At 38.1% G+C, this 12,377-nt stretch overlaps 1 long non-coding RNA gene across 1 annotated transcript; it reads right to left on the reverse strand.

The window, feature by feature from the left end:
* Nucleotides 1-4,128: 4,128 nt before the first annotated feature.
* On the reverse strand, nt 4,129-12,248 carry LOC105280675. The gene is made up of 2 exons (XR_003406346.1): nt 4,802-12,248; nt 4,129-4,383 (listed from the first exon to the last, which is right to left on the reverse strand). It is a non-coding gene; the product is annotated as an uncharacterized LOC105280675 (long non-coding RNA).
* Nucleotides 12,249-12,377: the final 129 nt, after the last annotated feature.

The following is a 12,377-nucleotide window of genomic DNA, read 5'->3' on the forward strand; positions in this document are numbered from 1 at the left end:
AGATATAATGAACCGCGATCTTTTGTCAGTTTCGCGGCACGTCCATTTAACATATGCTATATAGCAGTGTCGGGATTTAGTTGCACATTTCTGGCCGATTTCGTTGTCAACTCCCACTGTTCCCCTCTTGCCGCGCGTATCTTAGAAACGAGGTGCCGAACGCTAATAAACAAGATACATGCCGCTAAATTATTAGCTCATTTTCAGTGTTGAAACGAATAAAAAATTATTTAAGAAGTAACTTACACCAAAATAAAACAAGTGACCTGTCGTTACTATGCATTGAATCAGATGTAATGGACTCGATTAATTATGATGAGATAGATATATTTGCTAAAACCAAAGCCAGAAAAAAAAACTTTTAATTATTAATTTTGTTTAATTTAAATTTGAACTGATTTATTTTTATACTTTGTTAAATGCAATTATATGTATACTCAATTGTGCTATGTTAGTTTTCTTTTATTAAAAAAAGTTATTATGGAAATGTCAACTTTTATTTTCAATAAACTACATATGACTTTAATTAACTGAAATAGACTTGTTCTTTTGAGGCCTCATAATGATGTTGCGACTAGGGCCTCTAAAAGTATAAATGCGGCCCTGATTATAATATTAGATATATTATAGAATCTGATTGGTATGGTATATATATAGAATTTGATCAGTTAGTTCAGAGCATTATCAACAGTTAGCAACTCATTCGTTTGAATAATGAATTAGAACAAAAAGGATCATTTATTAGTCAAGTGGAAGTAGGCAAGTCATTCTGCAACATGACCACAACACTCGACAAGACATGTCACATAACTAATAAAGAACGTTATTTGTTCCTTGAGTGAGCAAGTTTCCTCTCGTACAACATATCCACTGAAATAAAAAATAAAATTAAGAAAAAAATTAAAAAGTTTTATTTTGGGGAGGGATGGATGTATGAAACAGGTTTTTCATGTACATAATTAGAAAATATTTTAATGAAATTTAATTTTTGTTTGTAGGGGTAAATTTATAATTATATTGTGAATAATATTATACTATAAACAGTTGAAGATTTTTATGCATAGTGATATAATGACGTATTCAACAGTTTCAGCATATTCTTGAAGGAAATAAGCTGGGACAGAATTTTGTAATGATAGGCTATTCATTTGGTTTAATAATTGCGATTGAATTAGGACGAAGATTAGAAGCAATGAATGTGCAAGGCCGTTTAGTACTCATTGATGGTGCACCTGAGTTGAAAGCGATGGCAAATCAGTACTTACATTTTACTACGATTAAAGGACTTCAGAATAATGTTCTAGGTATAATGGATAATTTGCAACCAGCTAATAGTGGGAAGGTACATTATCATTTATTAGTTATAAAGATATATTATTATACTTGAAAAATAAATTTTCTAATATACAATATGATTTCTAGAGCTTCTCTTGGAATTGAACAAATGCATTAACTGGGATGAGAAATTGGATACTTTTATCAGTCATGCACCTGCATCGGAACTGAATAAGCAATTTTCGATGGACATGAAAAAAGCTTTATGCACAACAATCTACAAGCATGTAGGTACTTGCTGTACATGAATACAATGTGACACAAGTACCAAAACCACCCGTCACCCGTAATTCTTTTGAAACCGACTGTACAATCGGTGACTTTTACTGAAGAAGATTATATAAGGTTTAAATAAGGTAAATCGTATATAATTTTTAAAATATTTATACAAAGAAGGTGTGTTAATTATAAATGTAATTTATAGGTTACGAGCGGAAACGTCGAAGTTCATTACATCGATTGAAACCACGTTACGATGCTGGACAGTGACAAAGTTGTAGCTGCAATTAATGGAAAACAAATTGAAAGTATCAAAACATTACAGCCAAGTTATACAATAGATGACAGTAAAATCAATCCTGTCAAAGCTAGATCATAGAACATATAGTTCCAAGAATTGAAAAAGTATGTAAGAAAAATTCCATATGTATTCTCAAGTTTTAAGAGAGTTGATAGCTAGTTGAAACTGCATCTTGCAACGAGGTCATTCTGTACGAAGGGGAAATATCATCCATTAGTATTTGGAAAAAGCCACTGCGGAGAATTGCGATCCTGATGAGAATCAAACTGGGGTCCTGACATTACAAATCAATCTCTCAGTGTTGGCTGCCATTTGCAACTTACGTTATGTCACTGTATTATCTGACTAGGCAAACAAGCTGCCACTCTAGAAAGGTGATGATGAAATCTCTCTCGCGGTTTAGTAGACCGAATAGATGGATAGTAATAACGATGGTCCACATCCCGAGAACCCCAATAAATATAATAATAAAAGAGACGAGTCGCGAGTTTCCGTCTCTGAACAGAGGGTTTAGGCCAGCCACAATGATAAAAGTAGGGTGACAGGATCTCTGTCAGGCTGCTCGACTCATGAGTTTCACTCTTGCAATGGCATATGAGAATACTTCTATTGCGCCTTATCTCTACAGAGCTTATTATTATCTTTATTCATTCCAGCAGTGTGATGATTTACCTTGTGCTATGCACCAGTTTCACTGCGGATTTTTCTTTACCCCACTTTCTTTTCTCTCACCCCATGGCGACGGGTTCGTGTTCTTTTTCTCGTGTCTTTTTTTGCGAGACAACCACCTGTAACTCCTTCGAGACGGGGCTGCACGCACCCCCTCGTCTATCCGCGTTTAACATGATCGCTCTACCGTCATTTCACGTCCTTCACGTAGATTGACAATCTCGTATGGTGATCCATCAGAAAGTTATTTAGCCCTTTTCATATTAGTCTTCAAGTATTCAATTAGTATTACAAAATGATATGCATTCAACGAGAAATCTGTACTGCATTTACCTATCGAAATGAGAATGCTTCTTTTAGAGTTTTATGTAAAAAGTTGGATACAATTATATTTAATGCATTTCTGTACATGGTTTTAATAAATTATAATTTCAATGATTAATACAAATTGACAATTTGTATTAATGTATGATAATAAATGGATATAGAAAAAAATCTCTTTTCAAGTTTCAAAAAAGTAGGTATAGTAATAAAACCAAATAAAAATGTGTCTTTCTATATCTTTATTCAGGACTATTTATTTAAAACATGATACCACCAGAAGTACCAGCGGTCGGATAAGCGTTGTCAGACAAAACATTATTCTGTATTATCCACTATCTGTAAAACAGAAACAGTCGTCTTTATCAGCATTTGAAAAGATAGAAAATGTAGAAACTTGACCGCAAAATAAAAATAACGCATAAAGCAAGTCACAGACTGACTGTATATTTATGAAATCCGCAAAGATTAGATGCGAAAATTGTAACATTCTAGATTCAGAAAATATAATATCGTATGATGTTGATGCGTAAAATATTTATAACTTTATCAAATAAAATGTTAAAAATATTAAACAATTATAAGATATTATAATTGTTTAATATTAAAATAAGATATTATACAATATTATATAATAATTTTTATTGAATAAAAATCGTTTATTGTCTCATCTGGAACAAAAGTGTTTCATTCCTCTCATGAAACTCTTCACCACTTAAATGTTTAAAACAGAACTTAATGGAAAAACTGCAGATCTGTCGCGTTAACTTAATGACTTTAGTATTTTTTGTCGTACTTTACTGCGAGCTTTTACTCTTTTCTTTCATCTCTAAAAGGATCCTGAAGTCGTCTGTTTTACTGAAATGTTTATTTCTGTTTTAACATCTTTATTTATTAACTACTCAAAGAAATAAAATTTTTTTCCAAGATTAACATATACATACATATGCAAATGAAAAAACATTCGATTTTATAGCGAAGAATAAAAAATATTATGAACTTATATGTTCAGTTGCTGTTTTTATAAATACAATAAACATTCAAAGGTCAACATATACCGTGAAACAGTTAGAGAGAGATAAAAGAAAATGTTACAAGTCTATAAAAGTTATATAAATAGCAGTTTAGTAGGAGTTCGCATCGACTCCTGCGACAGAATTCGTGCATCACTGCAAATCTGTATACACGAAGAGCTAAATGATAAAATTAATAAAATTATAATTTTAAATGAAAACTGTATATAATGAATAAAAATAAGTATTAATAAAAATAAAAAACTCTCCTTCGACCTGACTGGCAATGTATTTAACTATAAGGTGTACACTACATTTTGACGATAGAATTTGGTCCTCTTCAGGTGAAAATATTAGTACATAAAGTCATTATCTATAAAAAAACCAAATGATAACGTTACAGATTTGGCAAACTATGCAGATCGTATACAATTTATAAAACCACTTACATGCTAATATCATCTGACATTCATCTCGTAATGGTTAGCTGAAGAATAAAGGCAGCACGGAAAACATGTATCGCGACTAAAAGAGAACAAACAAGTATCTAAGTTCGTCTAATAATATTATCGTAAACATCCGGCAAATTGTCCGTGTCCGTTTGAAGAGTGATCGATGTATTATATTTTTTAATTAGAAACATTTCTGCTATTTCCCTCTTCCTCTTATGTTTCTCGTGATGCAAAATACCCGGTTTTAACCAATTAAAATCATGTTCGTAAAAAAGATGGTGTTTACGGAACCACCGAGTGGTCACTGACATGTTTACGGATGTTTATGTTCATTAATTCTCGTTTTTAGGTGTCTCTTAGTTTGTCCTATGTAGCATGCATTACAATCATTACAGTTAATTTTTTCCGTACGTTCTAAGTCCATTAATTTGTCTTTCCCTCTCTTTATAATGCAGTCTAGTCAATAATAAGTATTATATATTTATACACACATGTACATCCCTGACCTAATGTTGTGCATCTTGGAAATTACCGGTACCACATATCAACAATCTTAAATTCAAGATTGCGCATATTCTGTTGTCATCCGTTGACACTACATCGACGCAAATAATATTCTCTATAATATAAGTTGATATTATAATAATAATTATGACTTTTTGGTGTTATTAGAAAACATACGTGAATGCGTATTCGTTTTTAACGCGTTGACTTAATTTATAATAATTCTATGGAGATTTGAGTACTAAAATTCGCGATACATTTCCAATCATAAATATTTCAATAGCTTTAGCATTTAATCACGTTTATGCGATTACATATAATAATTTTATTCATATAGGGGAGACCGGGGACAAAATTACCACGGTACAGTTGTAAGTTACAACTGTCTCCAATTGTCCCCATCTACTGTCCCGGAGTACAACCGTCCCGGAGGTTGGGACGATTGTATCAGTATTCCTCATATCATTTTAACAGTAATAACTTTTTTCCTAGTTAAGTTGCAAAATTTGACGTAATATAATTTTGTAGTCAAATAAATTCTACATCTAAATTAAGGTACATATCCTTTTTGCATGGTTATTATGTTTTAATTGTTATAAAATCTTAAATGCAAAATGGTACTTTTGTCTCCGTCTCCCCTAATAATTCAATGCAATAAAATCGAATACTCAAGTAATTATAAATATAATTAAATAAAATTAATTTTACGTTAAAATAAAAAGATATAATCACATTGTACGAATATACAAGGTGCTTCCAGATTAAATGGCCGAACTTGAAATATTTAGGACCACAAAAAATTTCCTTTGAAAGTATGCTTGTAAGCACTCCGTTTAAGAGACTTCAAAAGTTACAAGATACAAGAACTATTAGAAATAAATAATTTCAAAATAATCTAGGTTTATCCTCTTTATTACTTTACAGTAATCAAAATTTAATTATTAAATTGTTTGTTCATTGGTTTGTTTATTTTCATGTGGCCAAACATGATTATTTCTTGGATTGAGAATACCTTGTCTGGTAAATATGGCCTCATCTCTCCACAAATGTTTTGCGAAAATTGTGGATCAGTATTTTGGTTAAAAACAACTGCAAAATGCTTTCCAGCGTAGCATATCAGCCGGTAATAAATACTGAACACGTTGAAGGTGATATGAGTGACGTCAATCTGAGCTGAAAGTGTTTTCCACATAACTGCGAAATTCCTAACTCTGAACCAGATCTTCGAATATTTGTTGGTGGGTTTTGATTAAAATGTTGCAATATGATGGCTGATCTTCTCTCAGTTTGCAACGGTGCAAAACTTTCATCAGCCCGGAGGACCATATTAAATGACCCAGTTTCCCTCAATCGTTGAAATTTTAAAAAGAATGCTATCTTATTCGGCAATTTTCTGTTCGGAAATTGCGCAACATACTCATTGCGAGCAGGGTACAATTACAATAGGATATATTTCCGTTACAAAATCCATATAAACATATCATATCGACATATCCATGAATTGAATACGTATAAAGCATGATAATATTTTGACTTTGAAGCTTTTGTGGCTATCAATTTCGTAAGCAGTAATGACTCCGACTGGATACCGCGTTCTTTGACAACTTTGTGCATGATAATAATTTATTCTACGAAAGCATTTAACAAACTAACAATTATTTTGTACAAATGGACGGAACTTTGTTTACAGTTTAAACATAATGTCGATGACCTATGATGTTCTAAACCAAAAAAAGAGATATTTCGACATTATACTTCTATAATATAACTTCAGAAATCAATATCTCTTAAACGAAGCGTTTGTGAGCATACTTTCAGAGGAATGTTTTTTTTATTTTGAGGTCCTAAATTCATATTTCAAGTTTGGCCATTTAACTGCAGGGGAGCACTCTGTAGAACATATTGCGAATCTGCATCGTAAATATATTCAGACAGATGTTTTTTGAAGAATATATTTTACAATTTGAAATCTATATCCAGCCATCAAATAAAGCAGCCAGGAGACTAATATAGCTATTTCTTATTTTTTCATATATCATTGATATCGAATTAATCAACAAATAGCAATATGCGCGTCACAAATATCGCTTCAATCGATTCAAACGCGCACTTTACGCATTTCACAAAACTTTAGGGAATAGTTTTCATGACAATAGTTTTAATTAAATACATTAGTATGTACTTGAAAACTTTATCATGCACTATTGTCCAAAGATCGTCGAGAATGAGACGGTACTTTAAATTCGCGCTAAATATTGGCCGACCAAAATTTCGGATATAAGTGTCGTAAATTGCGCAAAAGCCATCACATCAAGAACACCGCATTTTTTTGCGTATTATTACCTTATCGAAAGTGCCGCATTATCACGAGTGCCACCAAAAACTGATTGTGAGGAGGAGGAGACTCAGGAACAGCATCAGGCGGCGCAAAGTAATCGTAAGGTAAATAGGTTTAAATAAAATAGGTTTAAATTAAATAAAAAGTCGAATTTTTACGTTTTATTATTCATAATAGAGATAAATACTCTTTCATAAAATTCAACTTGCAGTAATTAATTAAAGAGTTTAAATGAAATAATAAAAATCGGATTATTATACCTTTGTCTATAATTATATTATTATATATCCAGATTCAGCTAATCTTGCGATCTCTACGACAGATTCACGGCATCGGAGGTTCCGGTTCGATCCAAGCAAGATAAGTGGCTCGAAGATAAGTTTGCTCATCTGTATAGTTCTTTGCGATCTTGTAGTTTAGAGTACATTTATTACTAGTATTAATTCAAACTGCGATGTAACATCATAAAGACTTGTATAATTAAACGAACTTACCTGTAAGTGAAGTTCGATTATAATTATGCCTGGTGTCTCGTCCGGATGGATAAAGAACTATGTAGTTGTTCAAAGCACGATTTGCCGAGAAGTACCAAATTAACATAACACTTGGTACAAAATCCAAGGAAGCAGTCACATTAAAAAGCTTGTACATCTGCCAAAGAAAGGAACTGGGCGCACCGGTGGGCGCAAAAAACCAGCCAAAAGAATGAGAACAGTAACAGATAAATAAGGATCACATCCAGTCTACAATAGGAGACTTACGAGACTGCTATAAGACGAGTATAATAATACTATAGGAATAATGATAAGTCCGCAATCAAAGCAGCTGGGGTAACGAAGATGGAAAACAAACCGAAAACATAGCTCACGCTCGTTGCCGTGCTTTCGGAGCGACATCGTCGGGTCAAGATGACATGGAAATACCGCGAGATGAGTGATATTCCTCTCACGAGCGAACTGATTATGCAGGAGGGCCGATACGTGCCACATGTGGGAATCGTCCGTATTTCCTTCGAAAAGACGGAAGACAGAAGTAACTAATAGAACCAAGATAAGTAGCTCGCATAACAAGGCATAAATGTCGGATTAAGAAACGTAAAGATTTCCTGATAAAACGAAATCCAAAAGGCTCGCGATGATAGTTGCATAAGAATACGTTATTATCACGCAGGATAGAAGAAAAAAGATATAATCGAGCGCATAAAGATTCTTGGCAAGGTCGAGATAGTGCGCACGCAAAAGGAACAATACACAGGTCCAGACGATGGAAAAAACCGGGAAAAATAGATAGCATTTGCGCGCAACTAGCGGCTGACGTTATCCGAATGTCCGGCATTCGAATGATGGCTTAACCCATAGCGAATGACGGTAAGCGGAGATATAATGCCTGTGAGAGAGTAGCATATTGACTGGATCCTGGCACGAGAAGAAGGAGTAGTGTCATAGTAACAGCGGTGGACATAAGTAAATATAGACGCCAACGCGGCCAACGGGCGTAGACACAGAGAAAATGAAAGTATGGGTCGTGTAGCAACCGAGAAGGACTGTATCTAGATATAGTATAAGGAGTATACAATAGCAGAGTACAGTGCAAGAATCGGCAAATATATCGGGTAAACGAATCTGCTTTCACACTTTGAAGGTGAACGTCCTATGGAGTTCCCAGTAATTGAGGCAGATCATATTATTGAGTTATGAGAAACACAGCAATCGCTCCTAAATCAGGGGCGAAGAACCAGGAAGCATCAACGTTTTACGTTTGCTATTAAGTCAACCAACTCTGCGACGAGAAGACTAAATGCTGTCTCAGTCCGATTGGACGCCCGAGTCGGCAGTAGTGACTCAGCATCGATGTCTGGAAATCCTGATGCGGCATCTGTAATGACATTGCCGAGGAAGGCAATATGAAAAACGAGAACAGTAAATATTGCGCTGTGCGCGTCATCTCCGTCTATTTCCGGTGATAATGCAGGCTTGAAATCTTCTATGGAGCTCGCCAGCCCGTTAGGGGTACATCAAAGAACAAAGCACCCTCGGAGCCAGAGCGAGCTGCAGCGCACTAAATACTGTTTGAAAAAACGCCAATCCGTTTGTAATCTGTACTCAGATATCCGGGGGGTGACACCCACCCGCCATAGTATTGAGAATGAGTCTCCAAAACCAAAAACTTCTTTCTCTCGGCTGAGCAACCATGTGCGTGAAATCTCGGATAGAGCACCGGGGACTTCATGAGATATTCAGTATCATTGCCAGAAGTCGGGAGATAGAATCGTAGCTGCAACCCAAGCTACATGCAGAGGAGGGTTAGAGCTCAGAATGAACAGAGAAATTCAGAAATAAGAATAGATCCAAGACGGCTGAAAACTTCCTTTGATAGACCTCTTCCAGGGCGTCTAAAGGCCGAAAATCGTGGAAGAATATGATTGATTGAGAATTCCGCCGTCGCAATGCCCTAACCATGGGGCAGACGGTCGCAGAAAAAGTGGAAGGTGTCGGGGACAGGCCACGAAACAAAACCATAAAGCTCGTTACTAATAACGGAGGACGAGAGGAGTGTAACGATACCAGCTGAGATGCGTTCAAGATGCACAAAAGCTGTCGTACAATTTAGCATTCTGAGGCAATAGTACGTCAATCTGCCATATATAAGATGGAGACCGGAATGTATTCAGTTCGCGTGACTTTAAAAAGAAATGCATTCCTCTGCAAAAAAGGCAATAGCTCATAGGCTAAATGTGATAAGCATCAGTGAAGACTCATAACTGCTACATGTCCGCAATGCAGTGAGCGGCTCTCCGCGCGGACAGAAACCACTCCGACAGATAAGAACGGAACAGCGGTGATGCGGAAAAAGGAACTCGTATAGTCGGTAAGCCGAGTATCTGAGAGCAAATGTTATTTTTCGCTCTCGATTCGTGCAGACAATCAAACAACCCGTTGATTCTGCCGGGTGTAGCGTCAGGTGCGAACTCAGGAGCAGGAAGACGACGTCCTGGTGCGGCACACTGCGAAAAAATTCTTCTCGATTGGTGAGGCGAGGATTGATGGAGGATACATTACGCGGAGGGACTGTTTGTTTTGTCCCTGCCGTCGGGACACTGCACGGAGAGAAAAATCGAGCCGTGTCGGGCGATACAAGCCCGACGGATGGTTGATGAACCTGCAGGTAAGGCATATTACACGCCATCTTTGGAGACACTGCACAATAGATGGTGCCGCTCGAACCGTTTCTGCAAGCCATTAGCGATAGCCGCTTGCGGATGGAAAAATGGATCCACTGGGGTCACCTGAAGATCATTTCACTCGTGAAGTCGAGGAAGCTAAAGTGAATGCCTGTCAGGACAAAAAACATCGGATGCAGCTCGACCAGCCGATTGCCCGTCACTCGCTTTACTGCTGAACGCGCTTGGCGGCGGTCCGATACGAATAGCAAGATCGTTGTCAAAAAGGAGGAACCGGTGGTAGAGGCTGGCAGACAAGCTGAAACAATCCTCGTCGTCTGAAAGAGACGAAACAAGGTATTCCGTCAACAAGCGGATACTTCAATTTTGCTGATCCGTCTGCTTCATCAGTGCCTTCTCCGTCTGCTGACATCCGGAGACAGAGATTCGACCTTCGAGAGCTCCGTAAGGTCATTGCCCCAATAGTTCAAAGCCACACGGACAGAATGGACCTCGGTTGTCATTTGACTAGACCAAGCAGTCGCCATAATAGAGCTGATGAAATTACCAGATCTGTTCCGGTCTGGTTGCGATGCACTGCTGAAAGAAGCCACTCTCACCGAAGAGGGTAGTCCTCAATCCCTCCCGAAGACGGGAAAATACCGCGATTGCGATAGCATCCAAGAAGATAGATAATTCCGATGCTGTAGTGGTGATGGAGGCTGTTCTTTTGAAGAGAAGCCGACCTGGACCTGAACTCCGCAGGTCCGCCATGCCCGATTGTCGCGCTGGCCACCGGATCGAGGACGGTAACAGTGTGAGGTCCTCCAACGCTAACGGGGAGACATTCACTGAAAAGGGAGGGAAAAAGGGAGAGAGAAGCGGAACACAGTAGAAGTGAGCAGTCGGTTATGTCCTCCTTCATCGTGCATCTTGTTACAAAGAGCAAGATGGGAAGGAGACATACCTAGGTCGCCGCCCCGGCCAGCAAGGACCGTCTGCTCGTCTACGTTCCGTTCGGAGAGTCAACTGTACGGATACCTCGCCGGGTCCGTCGTAATGTCCGCATGTGGGGCAAGACTCGCCGGTCTAACAATATCCTCCGACACCTCGCTGGATGTCGGGGAGCCAACGGTACGGATACCTCGCCGGGTCCGTCCGAGAGTGTCGTAAAGTCTGCATGCGGGACAAGACTCGCCGGTCTTTGAGTATCCTCCGACACCTCGCTGGATGTCGGGGAGATACGACACTACATAAGCGAAAAATTTCGCTTACGGCTTGCACCAACCAGCCACAAGACGTAGAACCGGAAGATCCCGCAAAGATCCCGCGAAGGTCCCACGTGGCGACTCCCTCGAAGTTCTGCGAGGTTAGAAGTCGCTCTCGTAGCAACGACGCGGAGACTAGAAGTCCGCTTGGCGACCCTCGTGCGCACCTTACGCGCCATAAGCTGCACTAATCCTTGCTGCACTAATCATACATGTGTATATATACCGGTAACAGGAAACAGTAGTAGCTGTTGTCAGTAAAAATGACGTAAATACTCACTCGAAACCAGCAGATGAAAATCGACATTCGATATAACAGTGCGACAATGGGCACAGTATTAGTGAACAAGCACTAATTAATAATAGATAATGTAATAAATACCGGGCGAACCTCGAGAGAGGTTAGGATCGCGGACGCAATCCGCTGACGCTCACGGGATCGCTCCCGATGCGTATGCGTGCAATTCCCTGATGAAAAACAGCGGGCGTCGCCTCTGATGACCTGACATGGTCAATGCGAAGGTGATGAACGAAGAAAAAGGAAAGAAAAAACACACAATACAACGAACTCTGTGGACTCTGCAAGAACAGAAAACACAATGAGGTTACGTGCGCGCGCAGCGCCGCGGGCCGTGCGCAGCGCGACGGGACTGAAGGGCCCCGTTTTTCCATTTTATTTATGGTTTTTAAAACTCTGTTGGATATGCAGTCAGCACAGCATGACTACATAGTTCTTTATCCATCCGGACGAGACACCACGGCATAATTAATAAACTTATTTTATACATGTATTTATT

The sequence above is a fragment of the Ooceraea biroi genome, chromosome 3, assembly GCF_003672135.1.
Source record: "Ooceraea biroi isolate clonal line C1 chromosome 3, Obir_v5.4, whole genome shotgun sequence".
NCBI lineage: Eukaryota > Metazoa > Arthropoda > Insecta > Hymenoptera > Formicidae > Ooceraea > Ooceraea biroi.